This window comes from Ursus maritimus, unplaced genomic scaffold (assembly GCF_017311325.1).
Source record: "Ursus maritimus isolate PB19 unplaced genomic scaffold, ASM1731132v1 scaffold_4, whole genome shotgun sequence".
Lineage (NCBI taxonomy): Eukaryota > Metazoa > Chordata > Mammalia > Carnivora > Ursidae > Ursus > Ursus maritimus.
The window spans coordinates 59,180,995-59,208,063 of NW_024426552.1; the positions used below are offsets into that span (position 1 = coordinate 59,180,995).

Consider the following 27,069-nt stretch of genomic DNA (forward strand, 5'->3'; position numbering starts at 1 on the left):
TTACAAGGGGAATTGTATCAATTATAGCGATTCTTCCATTGCAGGGACCACATCTGGTTTTGCTCATCATTGCACCCCTCCCCACCAGGGTGTACAGCACGATGCTGGATGCTGGGGTGCTCCAGAAATATTGCAGAGTGACTGTTGATGGGGCAACCACTTAAGAAACACATACTAGGCACTGTGCTAGGTGACTCAGATATGATCTCATTTAATGCACAATACTGCATTCGAGTGCTTACAGAAGAGGGAACATGGGAATCCAGGTTTAGAGAAGACCCTAAAGGAACTTGCCCAGGTATATAGTGCTATTTAGGAGAGCAGAGGTTTGAACCTGTCTGTGGGCTTCTGGAGCCCAGGCTCCCAACTAGGCATGTCTGCCTTTATCATGACAGTGCCATGAGATGCTACAGTTAGCTGGTCTCAGCTCTCAGAATCTGCTCTACTTCTGTCTACTGAGTATAAAATGGGAGTGTGAGAATGTGAAACAGTTCTCAATGTGAAAGCAACGCGGCTCAGTTATAAAGAAAGTAAAAGACAGGCTTCAGTTTTTATAAGGTTTGTCCGCTTAACTTCCTTATTGAAAGAATCAAATGAAGCAATATATCAGGGGAAAAAAGCTGATAATTGAGAAGTTTGGCATCATTTACTTATTTATAGAGGCCCCACCAAAGCCACTGGTGCACATATAGGCCAACAGGCAGGAAAGGAGCTACAGGAACAGTGTAGAATGGACTTCTTATATTAGGAAAGACTTACTGGGAAGAGTGAGTTTTCAGGAAGTTGAAAAACACAAGTGCAGAAAATCAGCTGGCAATTTGTGAAACGGTGTGGCAATCTGGTTCGGCTGTTTGAAACAGTTCTCCATGCAGGGGAAATGAGCAGCATGATGTGAGGGGTGGTCTGACGACTCTGGATTTACTGTGTTTCCTACCTCTGTATCTCAGTGAAGGCACAATGGAGCTTTCCAGCACCCACAAGGTACTGAGTCAAATGGCATTTTTTATAATTTGTTTTTCCTTCCTTCCTTCCTTCCTTCCTTCCTTCCTTCCTTCCTTCCTTCCTCCCTCCCTCCCTCTCTCCCTCTCTCCCTTTCTTCTTCACTCTCTCTCTCCCTCCCCTCTTTCCTTCCTTCTCTACCTCCCACTCCTTCTTTCTTTCATTTCTGGAAAAAACACAGTGTATAAGCATGGAATCCCATGGAAATTTTATTTGTTTAAAGTCCTTTTGGGGCACCTCGGTGGGTCAGTTGGTTAAGTGTCCATCTTTTGATTTTGGCTCAGGTCTCTATCTCAGGGTTGTAAGATCAAATTCCATGTTGGGCTCTGCACTGAGTGTGGAGTCTGCTTGAGATTCTTTTTCTCCCTCTCCCTCTGCTCCTCCCCTTGCTCCAGCTCTCTCTCTCTCTCTGTCTAAATACATAAATAAGTAATCTTTAAAAAAAATGAAGTCCTTTTTATATCAATAGCAGTTAGACTCAGTACCAGCTTCTTGGTGCTGAATCCTACATTGTATCGTGCTAAGCTGCCCTGTGACTGCTGTTGAAAGTGGAGATGGTTCTTCAAGGATGTCAAATAGTCATCATCAATCCTGACTAATTGGCAGGGGCTGCCTGGAGGATGATGTTGAGAAGGACTCCGAGGCAGAGTGTGGGCTCAGTGGGAAAGGTTGGTAATGTCTGTGAGGGCAGAAGGGAATGTGTGCCACATACTTGGACTTCGCTTGCCCTGGGGCCTCCTGTAGCCCATCTGAGTTCTCTTCAGGAGGAACTGTGTTCTAATGCAGTGTGTATGTTGAAAGCTAAGGACTTCCTGGGCTTAAATGCAATGGCCACCACTCGGGAAATTAGGAAGAAGTGCTTAATCTGGAGTGGAGGTCATGAGGTCCATTCTTCACATGGTTAGTAACAGGTTTTCTTGGAACATCCTAGAGAGTACGTTCCTCAGGCATCTGGAAACATGGAGTTGCTGAGACTGGGGCTACATGTGGATGAAATGTGTAACATATACATGGGTGGGAATTCAGACCACTGTAGCAGAGACTGAAGAACATTGTATGACATCGCATGACGTCATAAAGCAGGGACTCACTGTCTTACTTCATTTTTATTTTCCTAAGGCTGTAGGGAAGAAGAGGCAAGGAGGTAAAACTGGGAAAAAAAACAACAAAACTTAGGAGAGTCCCTTGGAATAAAACAAAAATAGAAATTCCAGCAAGTGTCTGTTTTCTGGATGATTTCATTCAGAGATTAGAACTCATGGTCAGAGGCAGCAAGAACCAAGATCTCTCACCATTGACATCAGAACTGTCGGGGTGTCACGCGACCTGTCATGAGCGCCTCTGCCATGGCTGAGGATTAAGTATCCAGAGAGAAGAGGAACAGCGGTTGCTGTTTTCAAGAGTCACATAAATCAATCAGCATTTTGTAAGTGAATGTGTTAAACTCAGCAGGGCGATTGCACTGTGGAAGGACTGCTAGGCGCAGTTTTGTGACTGCACAGAAGCCTTTGAAAGGTAATTAAAACAAAGCAGGCAATAACCCCATCTGGCCCTCTGCCCTTTCACTGTAGGCCCCCATGTTGCAGTGACCTCATTTGGGCTCACCCCCGAATCTTCTCCTCACTTCTCCGGCTAGCCTCACTGCTGAATGAGCTGTTCGATCCAATTTAAAGAACTGTTCTTGCTTAAAGTCAATAAATAAATAATGAAGAGAAAAGTGGAGTAAGAAGTGGGGGTAGGTCGGAAAAGGAAATGGCTTAAGCATGAACTAAATTGATGTTCTTAGAATGTTCCCATTTAACCTAAGTCGGGCAGCTCCAGGCTCCACACAAATAGTCCTAAGGAATCTGGCAATTTGCTTCTTGCTTTTAGCCCAAAACATAGGAACTAGGAATTACCCCCACCAGCACTCGGCTTGGGTTGCAGCCCTGTGTACCAGCACCCCTCAATCCTGGCCCGGGTTTTCTGGCCTTTCGGTGAAGCAGATGGATGACAGCGGGACCGAGGGGCCCAGCTGCAGTGCCGGGAGCCCGGCGTCGAGGCGGAGGGCGAGAGACCAGGAGCGGGCCGCGCTGCTCTGGGTGGCTCACGCAGGCCGGGCCCACGCGCTCCTGGAAGGCTACGAGGCTAGCGGGCCAAAGCTTAATAGGAAAACAGCAGCGATTTGTCTCCACTGCTATTTATGTTTCAAGCGCGTGACAGGCTGTCAGTGCAAGTGAGGGTCGCTAAATTTACTGCCTTTCAGATTACTGCCACAGTCTCTGACTTGACAAGTCACTTCATTTAAAAAGCACTGCATGAGGATGTTGCCTCCACTTCTTCTTAAATAAAAACAAAGGCAGAGAAAAAGGCCACCACAGAGGTTGGGAGGGATGAAATGAAGAAAGCCCACCAGACTGGCCTAATCTGACGGGCAGGCGCTACTTTCACAAATTCCCCTTTATTGAAGTGGCGAGCAAAGGAAAGGGGTGACCCAGAATTTCTTGGTTTAACTGCTCTGTGGACTGGAAGACATTTTTAAGTTGGGGGGAAATGGATAATAAAATTTAGTTTTTATTTTTATTTATATTTATTTATTTTAAAGATTTTATTTATTTATGTGACAGAGAGACAGCCAGCGAGAGAGGGAACACAGCAGGGGGAGTGGGAGAGGAAGAAGCAGGCTCCCAGTGGAGGAGCCCGATGTGGGGCTCGATCCCGGAACGCTGGGATCACGCCCTGAGCCGAAGGCAGACGCCTAACGACTGCGCCACCCAGGCGCCCCTAAAATTTAGTCTTTATTGAATTTGAATCCTTAAAGGGAATCAAGTGGCGATCCCGTCAAAACAAGTAGATATAAATGAAGAATAAAACTTCCTATTTTTTTACACTTCATGTCTTTTTTCATTTATTTTCTGAGGTCTTTATAAACCAAGGAAGACAACTATAGATAAAAATAAGGAACTAACCATCTAGGGGGCAGAGGGGCTAAAGATGGGTGCTTTAAATGCTGAGTCAGATTAATTATTTAAAATATAAATTTTTAGTATAAGAGACCTAAATACTTAAAAACATATATGCAAGCGGGGTGTGGTCTGACTAGCAGAGCATGGCTTCTGAAGTACAATTATAAACAGTAATTATAAGAAATAGGAGGTAGAAGAAAGATATCATTCTAACTCTTATGGAACTTACATTCTCATCAGGGATAAATACAATTAAACAGTTCTGGAAGGCCTTGACTTTATTTCACAAAAGCGGGAAATGTATTAAAGGCTTTGGAAATTATATGTGAACCAGTTTCTGTTAAAAACTATTAATTAGGGGCACCTAATTAGCCACCTGGGTGGCTCAGTTGGTTAAGTGTCTGCCTTCAGCTCAGGTCACGATCTCAGGGTCCTGGGATCGAGCCCCACATGGGCTCCCTGCTCAGTAGAGAGTCTGCTTCTCCTTCTCTAACCCTTCTCCCCATTTGTTCTCTCTCTCTCTCAAAAAAGAAAAAAAAAAAGAGAGAGAGAAGTAAGCAGAGCAAGAAAGCAACTTGCCAAAAAAAAAAAAAAAGAACCCCAACTATTAATTATATTTTTGTCAATGATTTGAAATGCCACTCCTATTTACAATTTGGTTTATTTCTCGACTCTGTCGTATCTTGACTCTTTTGTCTATTCTTGGGCTAGTCGCCTACTATTTTTATTTTTTAATTTTTAGTCTATGTTGGGGGAGAGTGGGTAATAAAATGAGTTTTTATACCTGTTGGATTTATACCTGTTGAATTATCATAGCCTTTTTTTTTTTAAAAGTAAACTCTATGTCCAACCTGGGGCTCGAACTCACAAACTCACAACCTTGAGATCAAGAACTGCATGCTCTCCCAACTGAACCCTGGGTACCCCCCAACCATAGCTTTTAATATATTTTAATTAAGATATGAATAGTCATTTCTTTGAATTTTCATGATTGGTTCCATATATCTTTCTCAGATGAACTTTATAATTATCTTCTATTTTTTTTTATAGATTTTATTTATTTATTCGACAGAGATAGAGACAGCCAGCGAGAGAGGGAACACAAGCAGGGGGAGTGGGAGAGGAAGAAGCAGGCTCATAGTGGAGAAGCCTGATGTGGGGCTCGATCCCATAACGTTGGGATCACGCCCTGAGCCGAAGGCAGACACCCAACCGCTGTGCCACCCAGGCGCCCCTAGGCTTATAATCTTGATTCTGTCTATCCAAGAATAAGATATCACAGTTAAGTCTTTTTTATTCATCCATCAATTTTTTTTCTTCCTAAGTCATGAGAATTTGCAAAATATATATTTTCTTATTTCTAGTGGATAGGGTCCTTTTTTGCTATTAGCTAACTTGTATTAGCCATATTTTAAAAAAACATAGTTTTACATATCAATACTGTAACTACCTAATGAATGAGCTTTCTCTTTTATTGTTGCTAAACGGTGTCTGTCGAAACAACAGGCTATCCCTTGTTGAGAAAAAAAGGTTTCCTCATATTATTCACCAAAACAAATTCAGAGTTGCCAAATAATTAAAAATTAAAACTTAAACTATACAACAGTCAACTATTTGATAATATTGAAGGAGGGAATACCCCCTAAGCAAGTCATGAAACACAGAGCCATAAAAAAAAGAGATTAGTTTCACCACCTAAAAAGTAAACATTTTTCCGTAGTACAAAACCTTCATCGACGAAATAAATACATAAAGGAAAAGATGAAAAATGCATTTATAATAAAAATGACATAAAAGGGCCACATTTTTTCCAAAGTTGAATGCTGGAGTCAGGAGGCTGGTTTGACTCTGGAGAGAGTAGAAGAGTATCTGCTACAGCTGAGTACATCACGTGACCCAGCAACGCCACTGCCACGTTCAGCAGCGTTCCCAGCAGCACAGGAAACGCCCACATTGTGTGGAAGGTAAATAAATTGTTGCATATTCATGAAATAGAATACCACACAACAAAGAAAATGAATAGATGACAGCTGTAAGTGGCAATATGGATCATCTCCCAAACATAATGTTATATGTAATAACTAAAACAATAAATACAGCATAAATCTCCTCATATGAAAATGGCAGACAAGCAAAACTAATCTATAGTTTTCCGGAGTGCTGTATAGTTGTAAAATTATAAAGTTAAGCGAAGAAAAGATTATCACAAAATCTTTGCATTATCTGGTATTTATTGAATGCTTACTGTGTGTCATGCTTTTTATATGAATGTTTTCGCTTAATTAAGAAAATTTAACTCATGTAATGCTACCTAAGAGATATTGATTATAGAATACTAGTTACAGTTTATCTCGTTTGTGTTAGAAAAGTTGTATTCACACATAAATGCACACATTCATATAGATGCTTTTTAACACATGTGTTTGTATACACACAATGTCTACATAATATTGGTGGCCGTCTTCTGGATTATGGAGTTGGGAGGGCCAGAAGTGTGTAGTCAGGGAATTTCCCTTCATTTTTATGCCCTCCTATATTGCTTGAATTTTTGACATAAATCATATGTTGCTTTTATATTAAAAGTTTTTTAAAAATGGAATTGGATTTAATAATTCCAGTATAGCGGAAAGACATATTCACCCTTTCGGCTCTCTCCTCAGGGTAGGTTTCTCATAATGAAAAAGAAAATCTCTGAGCTTTTTCTATTTCTGGCGTAAGGAGAGAAGAATTAATACGGAAATAAGACACCAATACCAAATGACAGGAGGAATACCAGCAAGGAAGTTGATTTATAGAAAAACAGAACAATCCTCTAATTAGCTGGACAATAAAGAGTTTTAGTGACCGTGCACACGCACTGTCGGTTCTAGCCTACCCTCTGTACTGTCGGACTGGTGCTAGTACGGAATTGTGACCGGCAGGCCCAGCCCGCTCTGCCCTGAAGCACTGAGATTAGGCCTGGCCTTCCTTAGAAGTTCTTTCCTCACTATAGAGAGGGGTTTGGACCTCACTGCTGACCCTGAAGGCGGCAGATACCTATATGCACACTCAGATAGTTTTTCCCTACCAATTCTCCACTCTGCACACCAGTTTGCTTGAGTCTTCTGTCCCTGTCACTGGTGCTCAGATCGCACTCCAGTCCCCAGCTGGGGCTAACGTGGGGCCAAACCAGGAACTTGGCCCATCATAATCTAGTTGTCGATGTCTCCTTCCTCCAAGACTGGACACTTCTTATTGTATTTCTGTCACTGACTAATAGCCTGCCAGCCTAGATGTAGCACCATTACCCATAAATCTCTGTGTCCCGCTATGGTCATAGACCTTGGACCTGAATAGTCTGAGAATGATCCCAAGCTGCGTTTCCTTAATGATATGAACTGTAAGTCCTCCAGGAAAGGAAAAGAGTCTGAGATGAGGGTAGAAAGAAACCATCCTCTGTCCTAGTTTTGTTTCTTCTTTTATACTCCTTCAGCAAGCAAAACTCAGCTATAGCCCTTTCTCACTGGGAACTTTTAAGTTTGCTAGTGGTTTAGGTCTTGCAGCAGCTAACATGCAAACATAACACAATTATTTCCTAAAAGTATAACATTTATAGGGTCCATATGGAGACCTTTCTGGGTGGACAGAGCATGTGATAACAAAATACCTGTCATACAAATATATCAGGCTCAGTCCTTTTTTTTCACATTATAGAGCCCAGACTTTCTATCTCAACCAAGTGCTGAAATGTACTCAAGCATTTGCTCGTAACTGACAACTTCCCAGCCTTGTGTTGAAGTCGTTTCATCATCACTCCGTTGAAAGGTTTGCCCCCCTCACTTCTCACACCTACCTTATAAGGATCTCACTGCAACCGCAGAGAGTAACTATTCAGAGATTGAACTGCTTTAATGGATTTCAACCTAGGATCTGTCAAATGCTTGTTTAAGACCCTCAATAACCACAAAGCGTATTGAAATACCACTTCCGAAGTGATAGTATTAAGATGTGGGGCCTTTGGGAAGAGACTAAGGCGTGAGGGTGGAGTTCTCATCAATGGGAGTGGTACCCTTTAAAAAAGGACTCCAGAAAGCTCTCTTGCCCCTTCTTCTATGTGAGGACATAGGAAGAAGACCCCATCTATGAACCAAGAAGTGAGCTCTCACCAGATACCGAACCTGCTGGCACTTTGATCTTGGACTTCTCAGCCTCCAGAACTGTGAGAAATAAATGTTTGTTGTGTAAGTCCCCAGTCTCTGGTACTTTGTTATGGCAATCTGAACTGACGAGACAGCGTGTCTACCCAGCACGCTCCCATCCATTTATTTAAGAGCCTCTGGAGTCTATTCAAGGATCACGTATTTAGAAAGCAAGCCAGTTGGACTATGATTATTTATGCACTTCTTAGAAATGCCTTCACTGAAGTGAGACCACAGGTTTTTCTATAAAGACTATAAAAAATTACTCTTTTGAACACATTTTCTATGTATTTCATAAACTTCAGTCAAATATATTGTCTAATACATTACTCGATACTCTTTATAAATGCCCTCTGTGCATCTGATATTTGCAGAAAATATTTCCTCAGATGGATTTTTAAACTCTTGTCACTGTTTTTAAAATAAAACAGTAGCTATGTGAATCAATGTATTTTTTTCTTTTGCTTTCACTTTAGAAACATTATGCAAATATTGTGTCCAGTCATAGTAATCAGCTTATCTCAGCATCTACTCTATTGTTTCTCAAACTGTGATCCGTGGACCACCTATATAAGAATCCCACTGGGAGCTTATTATATATGTGGACCACTGGGTCCTTTCAAAGACTTACTGAATCAGAACCAGCAGAGGTAAGGCCCAGAAATCCATGTGCAAATAAAGCTCCCTAGGTGATCCCCGGGCACACCTACATTTGGGAACCATCCACCCGATTTTAGTAGTCTGCCATTCAGGGGCACAACCCTTTTCTTCTCTCAAGAGACTTCGATTAACTTTAGCTGACAAGTTTAACCTTGACCCGTGATCAGGGATCAATCCAATTTTTAGGTCAGGGGAGACTGAAGAAGAAAAGCTAAGTTCTCATCAGAAGAATCAACATTCTGCATTGAACGTGACACTCCATTCCCTGTCCTGAGTTAACAATTCAAACTTCCGTTTAGTTGGTATCACTTTGTGTCACACAGAGCTGCTTACATATGCTAGTTCATTTATCTCTATAGGCATATTCTCTTTTCTTTCTTTACAACTGATGTTGCTTATGTTTAGGAAAGTAAAAGAATTTTCCCAGCATCCCATTGATAGTTAATGGCAAAGCCACCATGTCTATGTGACTAGAGTGTTTTAACCATTATACCATATTTTAAAAGTTTCAGCTCTCTTCCTGGTACCAATCTCCATCTTACCTACCAGTTCTAGACACTAGCTTCCTGACAAAAGCCAATGTTTACTACCTGCTGGCCTGCCTAGAACTCTAAACAAAACCTGGGTCCCAATTCCCAATTGTCTGCTGTCCTTTCCTTTCTGTCCTGCAATTCACCGTGTTTTGCTGGGCATGGCCACTAGATTTTCAAATTGTAAAAGTAACCAAGAATAGGTCATTTATATGCAAAGTTGGGCAAGAAATTGCGAATTGCCTTTCCTACCTCCATTATGCATGAATTTTGTTACAAAATCTTCTTTGATCAGTGGATAAACTAACTGTGAACTTGCAGAATGACGGATGGCTACTGACCTCAAGTATTGGAAGATCCTCTAAGAGTAAATTAATTTATAAACAGATGAGAGATTAAATTTCTTTGGATCATGTTACATAGGATTCTGAGCTATCCCCTTTCACATTCTAACAGTCTGCCTGCAGAGTTACACTGAAATTACATGTGGCCAGCATGAGGGCCGGCAGATTAGGTGATGCAAAGCGGGGGCTGCCTGCCTGGAGAGATTTGACAGGTTGCCAGGCAGGATAAATTGCCTCAAAGAAATCAAACTTTAAAGCTTAATTATTTTCCCATTAAGACTCTTTTTGCAATGCAAATATTAATGCAAGTGGTTATACCTTTTATCAGTTAACATCTTAATTCTCAATTAACACCTAAGGGACTTGTCAGCCTGCAGGCAATCAGGATAGGTACTTGCGGGAATAGGTTCTGGGGAACTACAAGGTCTAGAATGGAAGAAGAGGACACTGCTAGGGATGGGGGGGGGGGTCAGAGTTCAGATATCACATTTTACACAACTCTGGCTTAGCATATCGAAATGTTTGACGTAACTAAGAAGGAAGTAGTAAATACTGAGACAGAAAATCATTCTTATTAATATCTAAATCTTGATATGAAATTAGGTGCAGATATGGAAAAAGGGGACGTGTCTATAAATGTCATATATACCCCCAAATAAATCAGTCCTGGAATAGGTAAAAAACACATTAAAAGTCTTTAGGTCCATTTGAGGTCATGCTAGCTGGTTTTTTAAAATTGCTGATTCACATCTTGATAAGAACAAGTATTAGCAAGTTCTTCAGAAGAGAGTTGGATAAATTCTCAGTAGAAGGTCTTGGAATACCTTCCATAAATCCTAGGCTTTCAAATTTCGTCAGTATTTGCTTCCTTGTATACTATTCTAAAACACTGTTGGTTTTCTAAAGGCTGAACCTGATTATATCAGTACTCAATGCAAAGTTTACTGAAGAAATTTTAGGTTCCTGGCCTAAAAAACCTTACAATTTCAAGGTGAAAAGTTAAGCACCTCAAAACAACCTCTTTGGACAGGTGGTTTTACCCGAAGGCAAACTTAGCATTGGCTTTCGGACCACTGATTGACTTGCCGTGGTCAGTTGCAGAGGACACCACAGGGAAGATGTGAAGGTAGAAAAGTGGGAGGGGAAGATTCTGCAGCAAACAAGAAGGTACAGGGAGGTCATAGAAAGAAATCAAGCAAAGCAGACCATGGAGAAGCATAAGAGCAGGGAGAAAATACTACCAGACTGTAATAGCCTAGAGTAGACTTATAGATACCAACGAAATCAGTCCGTTGGCAGTCAAGGTATTGACAGCGGTTGGTTGAGCCTAGCCCTGTTCACAAAAAGACTTCATTTGGGTATGACATAATACAACCATGCTAAGAAGTGATTACCTGTCATTCTACACAACTGAGTGTAAGTGAATACATGAGCACATGATTGCAAAGGTGGCTGGGTTGAAAGCTTAAGAGTCACAAAATTTTGGAGTGGTCATTCCTGACAGCACAGTGATAACCTTTAGTCCTCTTTACAGGAGTAGAAGCCCAAATAATTTTTTTTAAACCAATGTCCCTGGTCCTGATATCATTCCAGGTGGTCCAAGGAATGATAGGTTTAGGTTTAGGGTTGGGTAGGTTACCAAGGCTTTCTCTGCACATCAGAGATGATGAAAGTTTTGTTCCTATATAATTCTTATCTAGTGGAATGTCTACCCAGACAGCCGTCAAGTGCTGTCATGGATGAGAGCTACTGGCCATTGCCATGGGAAATGGGGGTGCTGGTTACCTATGGACTGCATGGGCTCCATGAGGCTAGTTAAAGCTTAAAGCTTGTCTAGGTTGCATTCACATTAATCAAAAGAAGATGCAGTTCCAAAACAGTCAGATGCTTGACCTCCTCCTTCCCCAATCCAAGCACTGGCCATCGAGCCATCTGTTTTCTCTCCATTGAGAAGTCAAAGTTGGAATATCGTAAAGCAACTTAAGGGTGAGAGATATTTGGAAGAAAATAAGAGAGAGGGAGAGTAAAATACATTCAGGGAAAGCTGGAGAAAGGTAAGTGACTGAATTTGGGTTAGAAGGAATGTGGAATTATTCTCCAAATTAGCAAGAATATAGTCCTTACTCCAGAGTCAAAAATATGAAACTTGAGGCACATTTAAAATGAAGTTTGGTAGAAGGAAAGTTTAAAAGTAATTTTACAAAATTTAATCATATAGATTTAGTCTCCACTTGCTGGAAAAGATACTTTTTTGGTAACTTTTCCAAGTTTCAATTCAGGATACAGGTTCTCAATTTTTTTTCAGGTAGGAGAGCACTCCAAAAATCATAGTACTCTTTGTCTAACAACAAATCCAAATACAGAAAGCTAAATATTTGATTATGTGATTTTGTGTTTATCCAAACTGGACTGTTAGCTTTTAATTCAGAAAAAAATGTTATAGACATCAAAAAATTTAAGAATGTTTCTTGGGACAACCTTCAGTCAATAAAATTCTGTTCAGCAGAATTCTATGAATCAGCAAAGAATGCCAATATTCCATTTTAGCTGCAGAACCACTAAGTTTGGTTTCTGGAACAACAATTTTCCTTAGCCAATAGTTTGAAAACCATTGAAATAGTTTCCAAAGGACACATCAATGCAATTATGCTCAAGGAATAAACTACAGTCAAGCAATGAAAAGGGACGTAGATCAACTCCTGACTGTCCAAACTCGATAGCCATAAGTGAAAAACCAAATGTGGTCGGGAGATTGTTTGACATCCTTGGGTTTCTAGTACAGATGAACACTCTCTCTCAAGCTAGAGAGAGAGAGAGAGAGACAGGGAGAGAGAATGAGGGAGGCTGAGAGAGAAATCTAGGAAGTGTAGCTCTCCCTTTGTAATCTTTGAGGAGTACCAGCTCCTCAGAATAGAAGGCATATTAGAGAATTTAATTTGACAATTATTACACACCCAGCACTGTGCTAGGAAGATACAACAAAGCCTAATAAGACAATGCTAAAATGGAAAGGGGGCACAACTATTTAGGGAACCATTTTATTGATAACATGTCATCAGTAACTTGAACTTGCTCTTCCTGCCAATATTCATTAATTTGAATGTCCTAGTTCCCTACTTTTGAATATGATGAACAATGCCCAGACAACAGACACTCATTCAATGTTAGTTTATTTTTAACCTCTTTCTCTTTCTGCTGCAACTGTCTCTAAGAACTTTAACCTCTTAGATTCTGAATAACCTGCCCTATATCTGGTGAACCACTTATAAAATGTAAGACTGGAAATTTAATATAGATGCCTTTTTAAAAAAAATATTTCATTTATTTATTTGACAGAGAGAGAGAGTGTGAAAGAGATAGCAAGAGAGAGAGAGAGAGAGAGAGCACAAGCAGGGGGAGCAGCAGGCAGAGGGAGAGGGAGAGGGAGAGGGAGAAGCAGGCTCACTGATGAGCAAGGAGCCTGATGTGGGACTTGATCCCAGGACTCTGAAATCATGACCTGAGCCAAAGGCAGACGCTTAACCGACTGAGCCACCCAAGGGCCCCCATAGTTGTCTTTTCTAAACAAAAACATTTTATTGCCAAACATACAGAAACAGATATAGATATCTTTTATTTTACTGATAACCAAAAATGTTTTGGAAAAAATTTTTTCGTAAGATTGTGATTTATTCTCTTTCAAATTTGTCTTAAGTTGGAGGCAACAGAGGTGCAGAGAAGGGGTTACCAAACTATGGCCCATGGGCCAAATTTGACCTGCTGCCTGTTTTTGTATAACCCATAGCTAAGAATGTTTTTTGCACTTATAAATGATTTAAAAAACTAAAGAACAATATTTTGTGGCAATTGAAAATTATATGAAATTCAAAGTCCAGTATTAGTAAATAAAGTTTCATTGGGATACATCCATGCTCATATATTTACTTATTACTTAACAGTACTTTCAGAGTTTAGTTGCAACATGGACTGTACAGCCTGAAAATCTTAAAATGTTTACTACTTGGCCCTTTATGAAAAAAATGTGGCAACCTGTGGTATAAAGGAATAGACTCTAACGTGAAAGTCTGAGGAATTGCATTTTTCATTGGGCTGTTGTGTTTAAATCAGGTAATACAGTAAATAACAACAAAATCGTATTTTAGAGATATCATTCTATGACCTAGGATCCAAGTAATTATTTTCAAATAATTACAGTGTCAACACCTATGAGTCAACTTTCATTTTAGGTCATCCTCAATATCGTTCTAAAGCTGTAGCTCCCAAACTAGGGAAAATCATCTAGGGAATGTCTAAAAAGGAAGACTCTTAGGCTCAGTTCCACAAGTTCTAGTCTAGTAGGTTTATGGTGAGCCCTAGGGATCTGGATTTTAACACCATGGGCGTGATGCCGATGTACATTTGAGTACGAAAGCTTCACAAAGGCACCCCAATTCACCAGTTCCTCCGCCCCGGCCTCAATAAACTAGCCACCACGGAAAGAAGGCTCTCAAAGCTCTGGCTGTGGGTATGAACTGAACTATTTTCTAGGGAAGAGATTTGCTGCCCTTGCTGTGGAGTTGCTCCCAAGAGAAATGCAGGAGAAGTTAGAATCAGACTAATAGCCTCATACTTGTTTCTTTCTAAAAAAGCTGAAAAGGCCCCAGGCATTCTTTTGCCTGCTGGAGAGATGGTGATCACACACGTGTAAGGTGCCCAGCATTTGGTTCCCACGGCAGAGAAAAACCATTATATGAAATCACACGTAAACACTCAACAACAAGATGGGAGAGAAATGCACAAGAACCAGTCATGGAGCTTTCAAATTATGAAACTAAAAATCATATTTCTAAGAGTTGAAATGTTTTCCTCTGAGAGTAGTCATATCCCAAATTCATATTAAAACTCTTTCTTATTTTATGCTGCCTGGGAGTTCTTAAAATTGAAGGACTGTAGGAAAAATGGCATGGCATTCTCATAGGGACTGTCAGCTTGGAATGTCCATACAGTTTAGACCCGGAAGCACAGAGATACCCTGCCCCCACCAACTTATTTTAAATTTTCCTCTTTGCCCTGGGTCAATACTCAAGACTAAGAGTAAGTCTATTTAGCAGGGTCAGAGAAAAAAATGGCTACCGGGAATCAGAAGACAATCATCCTTAGAAAGGTGTAGCCCTGGGAAGTCAACCTCACCACTGAAGATTCCAAAGCCCTAGAAGGTCTCAGGAAAGGCAGGGACTTAAAGGAAAACAATATTAGCCATCAGTGCTGGAATAAAAGAGATACCAAACACAGGATGCCCCTGCTTAAATGATTCCAGTGTGCCAAGAGCCAACTCCACCCAAAGAAAACCAACATGAAAGTAGTGTGTGTGTATGTGTGTATGTGAGACAGAGAAAGAGATTGAGAGAGGAGGGAGAGGCTGAAAGAGAGAGAGAAAGGGAGAGAGAAAGTATCTCCAAGTTCCTTCTCCCTTACATTTTTCTTTCTATATCTCAGTCGAAGGTGCCCTATTGCCTGACTTTCCAGAGGTACTGTTGAAGTTTTGTAAGAGTCTAGGAAAATGTAAACATCCATGTGAATGAGCAGAGCAGGAATAGCATCTGCTTTACACAAGCTAGAAAAACCATGGCACATACCATCAATCCTTTTGCCTCAGGACATAAAGCGATCACCAGCTGGACTCAGAAACATCCCTGCACCATGCAGCAGAGTGCCTTGTGAGAAAGAAGCAAGCTACAAGCTGCTCAGAACAAGTGTACAGCTTGTCTAGTAGTGTTAAGAGGATGCTGCTGGTTCTAAAAGAACTAAAACATTCATGACAAGATGTCATTCATATCTCAGCATCTCCCTTTTTATGTCCTTTTTTCTTTCTTCTTAGATTTTTTTGATTTACATATTCCGTTATTTCTGAAGTTCTGAAAATGAGTGAAGAAAAGTAAATATAAATACAAAGATAAAAGGACTCACAAGAATGAGTGAGGAAGTGATCACATGCATAATTTTGGGGCAAGCTTATGTATGTGTGTGTATGCGTGTGTGTGTGTGTGTGTGTGTGTGTACATGCACATGGGGGAGGCAGGAATCAAGAGGATCTCTATTGTTCAATGCATTTTGTTGTCTCTATGCTCCCAAATCAAAGACATCGAAATCATTTATCCTTCAGTGTTTGGATCAGCTTGAAAAGTCCTCTAGGTAGGTGGGATTTCTCCATCTGTCACCTTTAGATATCACCTGGTTTCTACTTTAGCTCTCAAAAGTTGGCAAAGACAAGAGGAAAGGCATTAGGGATGAAGAAGGGAGTACTAGTGAGGGGCGTACAGGAAAAAATCAGAAGTAGAATCTGGAAAAGAGAAGGGGTATGAGTGCCAGGAGAAGGACAGCAATAGGAGGTGGGGAAGAAAACAGACCTGAGATTCGTGAAGATGGAAAATGGAGAGAAGAGTTTAAATGGTGTGCAGAATGAAAATAAGAAAGGAAGAGAAAGATCCATAAGCATATATTGAGTGAAAACTATGTGCTAAGAATGCCACATTAACTTTATTACTTAACCTTCTTGGAAGCTCTGTAATAAAAGCATTATTATCTCTAAAGATGAGGAAACCGAAGCTCAGAGTTATTAAGTATCTGGCCTAAGATTGCACAGATAGTAGAGAAGAGAAAGGAACACTGCTTCACCAAATAAATATTTATTGAGAGCTTACCATAAATCAGGCATGTGCTAAGCCATTCCACACAAACTTGTTAATTCAGGAAATACAACATCACAATATATTTATAGTGTGGGTGAGGACCGGAAATCTGAATTCATTTTTCAAGATTATAAAGCTAGTAAGTGGTAGGGAGTGCCTGGGTGGCTCAGTTTGTTAAGCGCCTGCCTTCGGCTCAGGTCATGATCTCAGGGTCCTGAGATGGAGCCCCAGCTTCGGCTCGCTGCTCAGCGGAGTCTGCTTCTCCCCCTAACCCTCCCCCTGCTCACAGGCTCTGGTGTTCCTGCTCTCTCCTTTTAGCTCCTTAGCTCCCGTGCACGCTTTCTCTCAAATAAATAAACCCAATCTTTCTCTCTCTCTCTCAAATAAGTAAATAAAACATTTTAAAAAGTTTTTAAAAATAAAGCTAGTAAGTGGCAGAATCAGGATTTGCATTTTGCTTGGTCTAACTCTAAAGTCCATGCTTTCTAAACTAGAGCAGAAGTTCTATTTCAGAAATATGGAAAAGGGACTAGAATGAAAAGAGATATGTAGCTCAAGATGGAAGAAGTCTAGAAAAACAGAGAGGTATATATCCAAAAATATGAGATATTTGGTGATTAAAGTCTAATTAGATTAGATTTGAAAACTTTTTGATATAGCAAAAGATTCAGAAAATTTACTCTACCATTTGCATCTGATTTTTCTGATCATTCTACCTTATTCTGCTGTTTGTTTCATTTTATTTTACAAAATAAGTAAACTTGAATAGTATAACGGTCTGGAAACTGGATTTAGGGAACCTGAGTGTATAGTTTTGCCATTAACTTTAGGCAAGTCATTAAAAATCTCCAAAATTCACTTTCCTCATCTGTAAGAGAGAGGTCAATACCTTTCTTGATGGCCTTATAAGATGGTTAAGTAGTTCAAAATAGGTAATGTGTGCCAATTAGTAATCACTACATATATGCAAGTAAATTCACAGTTAAATTTCATAGCACTCTTGTCTTAGGCTGCTAGAGAATCTCTGGCTTGCTCCTTCTTTTCCCCTCTGCAGACCACCCCAGCGTTTGATCTTCCCCTAGTCATCAGTCCATGAAAGTGCATGCTGAAAGGAACTGACCACTACCCGTTTGCGGGATGCCAGAGTTCCCAAACACTTTCACATGCTGAGCTTCTGCCATCTTATAGGTTTATTCTTCCCTCTTGGAGCCTTTGCGGAATTTTTATTGCATATTTAAATCTAACCAAGCCTTTAATACTGCCTGTGACTATTGCAAAACATCAATGTGTTTTGTTTGACACAATGGATTTGGAGCTTTTAGATTTCAGGGTACAGATTAATGCAAATACTTGCTGTCCATTTTCCTCCAGAAAGACATTCTTCCTCTTTCTGGGATATTTCTACTCAACCTTCAAAAACGAGTCCAAGTGACATCTCTTTTATGAAGTCTTTCTCAGCATGTTCCCTTCTGCTCCTCCTCCTAATCCCTGCTTGAAACTACCCTTATTGTTAACCTCCAGTTTTTTTTTTTTAATTTATTCTCCTATGCTCCATTAATTTTGCTCCTACAATTATGGTGGCCTAGGTCAGGTTGAACTGTCATCATTTGTATACATTTCTGTCTCCCTAACTAGACTATGAAATTCACGAAGTTAGGTCTCCAGGCCTATTTATGTTTATATTCCCCTCTTCATCTATTGACTTGTATATTCATTTATAATTACATTCAACTTAATATATGCTTGATTTTCGACTACATGCCAGACACTGTGCTAGGTGCTGAAGACACAGTGGTAAACGAAATCAACCCATTTTTACTCTTACAAAGCTTGCCATCCCAAACGTGTATGTGTGTGCAGAGGGTGGAGGTTGTGGTGTGTGCGTGCGTGTGTGTGTGTGTGTGTGTGTGTGAGAGAGAGAGAGAGAGAGAGAGAGAGAATTTAGTTAAGTCTACGTTACAACCCTGTTCGATACTAAGAAGGCAAGCTCACCTAAGAAAAAGCCATGTAAATGGAGATCTCAAGGATAAGTATTTTATTAACAAGGAAGGAGCTCACAGAACGTAGTAGGTGCTTAAACAAAACAAGACAAAATAAATGAAGAATTTCTTCAAATAAAAGAGAAAACTGTTAACAGAAATTGCTATTATTTATATGGGGTTTTCTATACATATCTAAATTATTTCAGGTAATTCTCACAACAACCATATGTGAGAACATTGTTTGTCTTATTTTTTATAACAACTTCAAAAAATAGATTAGAAATTAGACAGTGAGTGAAATGTAACACAGACTGTTTCCTTTCAGTCCAAATCACAAATTATTCTAGAGATCCTCATTCAAATATTTTTCTCAGAAGAGATATCATTTTTTCTATTGGAGGAAGCAAACCAAGTAACCTTAATCTATCGTTTGAATTTACTTGTTTCAATTGTATTCTTTATCTTCATTTCCCAAATAAGATTTTTTAATACCCTCACTCATTTCTGCACTGAAATATTTAATTGAGTGAGAGATTAGAGTAGGGGTTTTATAAGCAGTTACTGAATTTCATTTTAACAAATGTGATGGGTTATCAAATTTGCTGCACTCTAGCCATATCTCTATAAATAGAAACCTATTACTAGAGGGTACGGAATAATTATATTATCCCAAATACCACTATGCACTGTGCCTGTCACATAGTAGATACTCAATAAATGATGACTCCTTAATGATGAATCTGAAATGATTTTTTTGACAAGCCACTGCTATTGTGACTGAATATTCAGTTGAGGGGTCACTGCCAGGGTTAAAGACTGTGGTCAAAGGACAAAGCAAAGCTTGCTAGATTATGGGGACTGTCCTTGTTTTTCTGACCTCATTAGCAACACTCCCAGGGTTCTTGAACTCAATAACAAAAACAGACCTTATGACTGCATTAAAGAAAATCACAGTTCATCTCTACAGGAGCATAATCATGGAAGAGCGCAAATGGGCATATATTTTGAAGTAACTTTACAAAATACGACCATGGATGAACTTCTACATGGTTTTTCTTCTGAAGGGTAGAAATAATATTCCTAATTCTGTAAGTAGCATAACAGCAGGTTGATGGTGTATTTCTATAAAGGTAAAATCCTCTCCTAACTTCCACAAATAGGGAATTGATTTTTTTTTTCTCCTTTCATTTTAATTCTTAGAGCACTGAGGAATTCCTTTCTGTTCCAAACTATAATGAGGGCTCTGTTCGGGAGATCTGTCTCTGTAGCTAATTTTTTATGCTAATCAGTCATATGGTTATCTCCACTTTAATGCCCCTACTGATCCAGATCTTCTGCATGAATTATCTGCATTAGACCTATAGAGGATTTCAACTTACTCAGTAACTCCTCGAGTTCTGCATTCACATTTGCTAAAAGAAATGGTTCTGATAAAGAAAATGAATTGCTTTTTGGGGCAACAAATCATACCCATAGTTTGTATAGCACTCATTAACTTAACCTGGACGAAGTTTTAATTTCCGTCAGGTATTCCACACAGACCGACCAATGATGTATTTGGACTCACCAATCACTACTGTGAAGGAATGAGAGCATGTCTCCATAGTGTTTATCTGTACGGGGAACCAAGAAGCCAAGCGCTTTCTGCCGCAGAGTATGAAGTTACTATTGATTTCCCCTGACTCCTTTACTCTGTTGATTTATTTCTGTTGTAATCCTGCCATGGGTTCATTCTTTGGACCAAGACTCCTTCATCATAATCATGTGCAGAGTAACTCCGCCCAGATTGCTGTCATCAGGATCTCACTTTGAAGATACCACTCAGGACTTCCCAGTTACCCTGTACTGCTCATTTCAACCACCCGCTAGCAGTTTTATTCTCTTTCCAGTCTATTTTTTCCCTTTCTCTATTCTTTTTTCTCCCTCTGTGATCATAAACATGTGAAGAACAACATGTTGGGATTCCATAACACTGTATAAGTCCTTGAGTTATGATTCCGACAAGATGTGGCTAATTCCCCATTATCAGGAGAGCAGTTTTAATTAGCTTTTTCTTCTTACGGTTTTCCTCATTCTGACTGTACTCTCTCCCCTCTCTAACTCAACCCTTCCTTTTTGGAAGCCTGCCAGCAATAAAGCAGAAGGAGGCAGTCTGAGAAAGGTTAGGCAAACACAACAATATTACCGGAATAAGTAACATATTGCTCATTAAACTTAAAATCAACAGTTGCTCGCTCGATCTGCCAATATTTTGAGAAATGCCAGTTTTACTGCTAGGTGCCACTTGGCTTGAGCTGCTTAATTCATGATTTGTGAACTGACATCCGGGATAACAAAACCATATTCCAGTTAGGATTTTGCCATCAAGAGGAAAGCTGAAATAGCAAAACACAAAGCTCCCTGACTGTTGCCTTCTCCTTCCTGCCTCCCTCTCACCCTCCCTTCCTCCCATCCTCATGCCTCTGCCTTCATTCCAGAAACAAATGGATGTGTTAAAACACTGAAATGTGTTTGTGGAAGATAAATAGTTTATCTTAAATATACTGTTGTAGTGTCAAACCGAGTCTCAAATACATGTACATATTTTATTCACAGACATAACATTTCAAAATGAGTAGTTTTTTTCAAACATTTATACATGAATGCAATGTGTATAAAAAATAAGAAATGAATGACAATGTAGCTCAGATCTTATCGGTATTATGTGCCGATCCCATCAAGAACACAAGCCCAGAGTGTAGTATTTCATTCCATAAAAGGCATCAATTCCTGACTGGCAGTAGAGGAAAGTCTTAGATTTTTAACACATCCTTCTCCTTTCTCTCATTTTGAAGTTTTGTTTTATTTTCACTTTGCTGCCACAAACGTATGACTTTATGGTTAAGGCTCCCAATCATATGGTCATCTCTGTGGGTACTTCAGCGACGGAATCCTTTGGTCAGGTGAATCATCACTACTACTAGGCACAGTGCTATTTTGGGGAGGGGGCTGCAAACGTAAATAAAATGTGGCTCCCACTCTTAGGCTGATCACTGGAGAGATAGCTAAGCAAACAAATGATGATGACATGCAGTAATGTGTGCTGAAAGAAATGTTTTCATCTTTTGCTACAATTCAGGTATTTAAACACAATGGGGTAGGGGGAGATCTGGGTGGCTCAGTTGGTTAAGCATCTCCCTCCGGCTCCGTCATGATCCCAGGGTCCTGGGACTGAGTCCCACATGGGGCTCCTTGTTCAGCGGGGAACCTGCTTCTCCCTCTGCCTGCTGCTCCCCCTGCTTGTGTTCTCTCTCTCTCTCTCACTCTCTCTCTGACATAGAAATAAATAAATAGAATCTTTAAACACAATGTGGTAGGATGCATGCCATCAGGCCAGTGAGCCCCATCTCCCTGAGCCATACCCAGAGGCACAACTGCTCTATCATATATATGAGTGTGGCTGCCAATGACTAAAATGACAGTTCTCAGCATCCACAAAGTCATGGAGAGTTAATCATGACTTAGAAGGGAGACTTTCACAGGGAAGTGAGACTCTTCATCAGTGTCCTCTCCAAACAAGTAGTGTATTTCAGCAGAGATAATCTAGGCGGGAGAGGAGTAAGGGAAAGGTGATGGAGGGTACTTTGCACCAAGCCTATTACCACTGGTCATAAGATACAACTTTGTATTTAAAAAAAAAAAAGGGATGAAGCATTTTTTGTTCCAGTTATAAAGAGTGACAAACAAAGTAAAAGAATGCATCTGCTTTAGAAATTAACCAATGAAAAATTTACTTGGTATTTTGAGGAGGTGCTATTCTATAACAGAAGTGTAATAATGATAACAGTGATACCACATGTCAACAACTCCAGAAGTAAGTGAGAATTACTTGGGAATGGATCTCCATATGTGGCAGCTAAAAAGGATTTGGTGAATCTAATTAGCTTTGGTGAATTATGGGGTCAAGCTGAGTAGTAGATCTGATGCTTCTGAAGCCCTGTTATTAGCACCATCTGCAAGCTGAATATGGTACTCCAAATCTGTAGTATCCACATCTCAAGATTTTGACAAAAGCCACACGACAGTGAATTTATGATAGGTCCTAAATAACCACTTTCATGCCTTTGGGGCTGCAAGTTCAGTCAAGTTTGCATCACTACTACCATTCCTTGGGCTTACACAGGGCAAATTCTATGATCCAAGAAGTACAAGTCCAGCCAAGCAGGTAAATGTGTTCAGATTTATTGTAAAGACACACTATTCCACCCATGACACAGGTCCATAAGTGTGTGCATTTAATAAAATTAATGGAAATTGTCAATTTTAAATTACCTAAGCCATTGGATACTTACTCATAAATGAGTAAATGGAACCCAAAGATAAAGCTCAAACTTTATACTGCTAAAGAATTTCAAATTCCACCTTCATCACTGAAGCATTTATTAGTTACTATCGGGTGTAAACTCTGACCAATCTGGGTTTTATGTGTCTCTGTAGAGTTTGTATTCACTAGTTTATATTGTTAATAATAAATAAAAAGCTGATGTTAGAAGGTAGGAAGAGGAGATGTAGTCATTTGTTTTCTCACCCACTCAACAAATATGTCATTGGTGCCTGCAATATACTCCACTAAGTATGGGACTAGATAGGTGGAAGGCTCTTCAGGGGAGCCAATGTGTAGATGAGAAATAATGGCATCTCATTAAGATTTTCAAAAAGGAAGCCCAGGTAAAACTAAGAGTCATACATACAAGCACTGGGTATCACAAATAGTCTTTTCCCCCTAATCCTTCACTTAAAAAAAGTTTTTATGGCAACCCTTGTATTACAGATCAAATGCTTATTTGATTTTAAAATGCTAGCATTAAATATAATCTTGGTACCTATGAATCTAAATTCATTTAATTCCACACTAAAAATGTTCTAATTATGTGTAAACATTAAGACCCATTAAAGAAACACATAAATAAAAATAAATTTAAAAACTCACACAGATTTGAACACACTGATGACCGCAGACATCAAGGGACAAACCCTAATGCTTAAGCCAGCATAAAATGAATGGATGCTTGGATATCAGTGATTTCTCTGGTAACCATTTCTGTGTTACTAGCCCCTGGACAGTAGCTGATTCCAGGGGGAAAACAACTTAAGCTATACTAATAAAACTCTCTCCTGGAAATGTGAAACTTGAATGGAAAGTTTCACATTTAGACGAGTTTCATTAATAGCATCATGCTACAGAGAAAGACCCCAAACGTCTCCTGCTTAAGAGTTGTTTTATTTTTGCCTTAGCAAAGACACATTGTTCAGCTTTCCCTTCAAGTCTATGATTTATTCCTGCAAATTTCTAATAAATTCTCTGCTTTTCCCTACGCTAGGTCAGTTAGTTTCTGTTGCTTGTCACCAAAGGATATTATTAACAGAGATAAATACTTGACAACCACCTTTTTCCTCTTGAGATACTCAAAGTCTCTACAAAATAAAGGGCCACACTGACAATTCTGTTTACTTACCAAGACCTCCAAATCATTCAGAAAATCTAAGTTCAGGATTATGAATAAAATTTATGTAATCACTTAGTAGCAAATGGAGAATATTTTTAATGAGTTAGTAAATCAGACTAAAAGATCATGGTTAGATTGAAGCCTAAACATTTGAAATCTGCTGTGTCAAAATAACGTACAAGGTACTTTAAGTGCCATTTCTAGGGAGACTATATTATCCTTACACCTAAAGTTATTAATGTCCTAAATGAACAAGTAACATTTTAATAGTCTCACCATTTGCATTCACAGATGTTGCTGCTAAAATTGGCTGTATACCTATGTTCAGGTAAAGAGTTAACACATAACCATTGCTCTTTGTTAGCCTGTGTGTCCTTGAAAACTTCCCCAGGATCAGTAAAATAAGTTATCCCTGTGCCTCCTACCATTTGAGGACCTAAGTTAGGCCTATTAAGAAAGAGCAATTCATGTTTGGGTGTCACTTTCCTACCCTGTATTTCCAATTATTCTTTTTGCCCAGGATTATAGAGCCATTCTGCATTGTTTGGATCCTTGCTTTAATATGGTCTACTAGTGTAGTTCTGCTCACCTTACTTATGGTCTCATGCATCCAGCTACTTATGAGCCTTGATGCTTTTACCCATGTCGATGAAAGCTATAGTAAGAGCAAACATTCTTTTATTGCTTCTTGACTGGTTGTGTTCCTGGACTTGGTAGTTGCTTACATTCACTTGTTATTTAAATGTGAGTTCCAAAATGACACTGATTAAGCCAGATAGGACATGTATAGTACGCTGAATAAAATTCATGGTCATAACAAAAAATCAGAAAATAGGGACGCCTGGGTGACTCAGTTGGTTAAGCAGCAGACTCTTGATTTCAGCTCAGGTCATGATCTCAGGGTCCTGGGATTGGGCCCCGCCTTGGGCTCCCCACTTGGTAGGGAGTCTGCTCAAGGATTCTCCCTATCTCTCTACCCTTCCCCACACCCCGTGCTATTTCTCTCTCTCTTTCTAACATAAATAAATAAATATTTTAAAAAATCAGAAAATACCCAAGTCCTATAAAATGTGAAGTTGGTTTAGAGTCAGATTGGGGCATACTTATCTCTTCACTCATCTAATAAATATTTATGGGTAACTGCAGTCAATGCTTTAGGTAGCCAGTCTGGATTCCCTTTCCAGAAGGTACACCTATTTCTTAGCTTACATGAAAACTACAGTTAGTAGTTCATACCTGTGCCCTTCTCTGGAGATTTTTGGTGAATGGGAGCAAAGATGTCCATAAATACCTAGGTTACAACTTACCTGTTCCCAAGTGAATAATGACGGACTGATTTAGGATTCAAAAAGCCCACAGCCCATCTGTCTCATGGTGGGATAATGTTGCAGTGCTATGTATAAACAAGAGCCTTTCCATGGACCAGGACAAGGTGAGAATTTTCTTGAGGTACTATTTCTTTTAGCACTTTCCCCTTCCCTATTCCACTTCTCTCCCACTTTTTCCTGAGGAACACTTCTCAATAAATCACAAACTCCTATATCCCTGTCTTAGGCTCTGTGTTTAAGGAACCTGCCCTAAGACAATCAGCTACTTTGTGCCAGGTCCTAGGAGTAAAAATTTGAATAAGGTATTAGCTCTTCCCCCCAAGTTCTTGAGGTTTATCTTTATTTTTTTCTGGATTTCTCCAGACACATTCTGGTCTAATAATTGCTGGCCCAATAAGTGATTTTCTTGATTCTCAATTTCCTGTTTTTTCCCTAAACCCATTCTTGATACACCTTACTTTATTTAAGAGCCATGTTCCTAAAAAGTTATGTAATAAAGTTTCTGTAAATTGAGTCATATTTAAAATAGCACAGAGGAGTATGCTATTAAAATATTATGGTTAATCCTTTCATAAATTGAATAATAATGAAGTTACTCTACTTTGAAATTTTAATTTCTATTATCACATTAATATAAAGTAGGTACTGCTTTACTAGGTAGTATTAATATTAAAGGAATTTGCTGGCAAATTCTCCCCAACCCCCTGCCCTCCCTCACTTGCAATTCTTACTTTTGGACTCCCATTTCTGTTCTTATGGTTGTGATATTCTGGCCCCAGTGCACTCATCCTGCTGAGTTTACCTTATGCTGATCAAATCCAGTTCTGTTTCCTTCCTTCCTCATGCTGGGCATGTGGGTGGATGGCTATATGCAAGAATTTGTATGTGATATAGGGAGAATCAGGCAGATAAGACTGAATGATAAAGAGAAATAGAGGTAAACTCTTATTACACTAAATTCCAAGGGATTATTTACTTTTTTTTTCCAGTTCCCAAAGTCCTCTTTCATCAATTGCTTCTGGAAAAAGTAGACCACTGACTATGGTTTGGGAATATCTTGAATAAACAGAAGATTTTGTTACACTGTAGTCTATTAGAACACATTTGGGTAAAAGAAAAGAGAAGTGATTTAAAACCATGAGAAATTTGAGAGTCAGGAGGCAAGTCGGTAAGTAGAAATGTAAATAGAAGAAAGTGGTTGGGATAAGAGATTCCTGGTAGCCTGTATTTTGGTGGAACAAGAATTGGGAAATACTCAATAACAAGACTGTGGAGATGGGGGGTGGCCCAGTCACCTGGGTGGCCCAGTTAGTTAAGCATCCCACTCTTGGTTTTGGCTCAGGTCATGATCTCAGGGTCATGAGATTAAGTTCCGAATCAGGCTCTGCACTCTGCATGGACTCTGTTTGAGTTTCTCTCTCCATTTCCCTCTGCACCTTCCCCCCTGCCGGCCATCATGCTCTCTCTCTCTCTCAAATAAATAAATCTTGAAAAACATAAAAAAGACTGTGTGGGTACTCATGGGCTGGTGGGGGTGGGTATATAATTGGCCCTACAGTGCGCATCACGCAGGCAGTGTATGCAGAGAGTGAGTGCATAGAAACTGACCCCAAGTGCAGCTGATGGGGTTCCTGAGCAAGCACTGAGTCCTCATTTGGGGCTCTGTAGGAATCCTGGGTCTGAATCAAGTGTGGGGTAGTAATCCTGGCTATTTTCTATTTATTCACTATTAAGCCACTGTTTCCATAAAGAAATGGTAGGGTATTTTAACTTAGAAGTAAAAAAAAAAAACGGCTACAAAAGAAGGAGTTAGGGTTGGCACAAATGGTTAAAACTGGAAAAAGAAGTATTTTTTTAAAACCTCATGAAGGGATATGAGAACATAACTGAGTGAATAGAGTCAAAAATAAATGAGGGACATGACATTAATGATAAGTCCAAGTGGCTGA

At 39.7% G+C, this 27,069-nt stretch overlaps 1 protein-coding gene and 1 long non-coding RNA gene across 5 annotated transcripts in view; one reads left to right on the plus strand and one right to left on the minus strand.

The window, feature by feature from the left end:
- LOC103678802 (limbic system associated membrane protein) overlaps positions 1 to 27,069 on the minus strand; it is a 632,608-nt gene that overhangs the window by 50,361 nt on the left and 555,178 nt on the right. The gene's annotated exons all lie outside the window — the stretch shown is intronic.
- Positions 856 to 8,215, plus strand: LOC103678801. The gene is made up of 3 exons (XR_572756.1): positions 856 to 981; positions 5,761 to 5,908; positions 8,043 to 8,215. It is a non-coding gene; the product is annotated as an uncharacterized LOC103678801 (long non-coding RNA).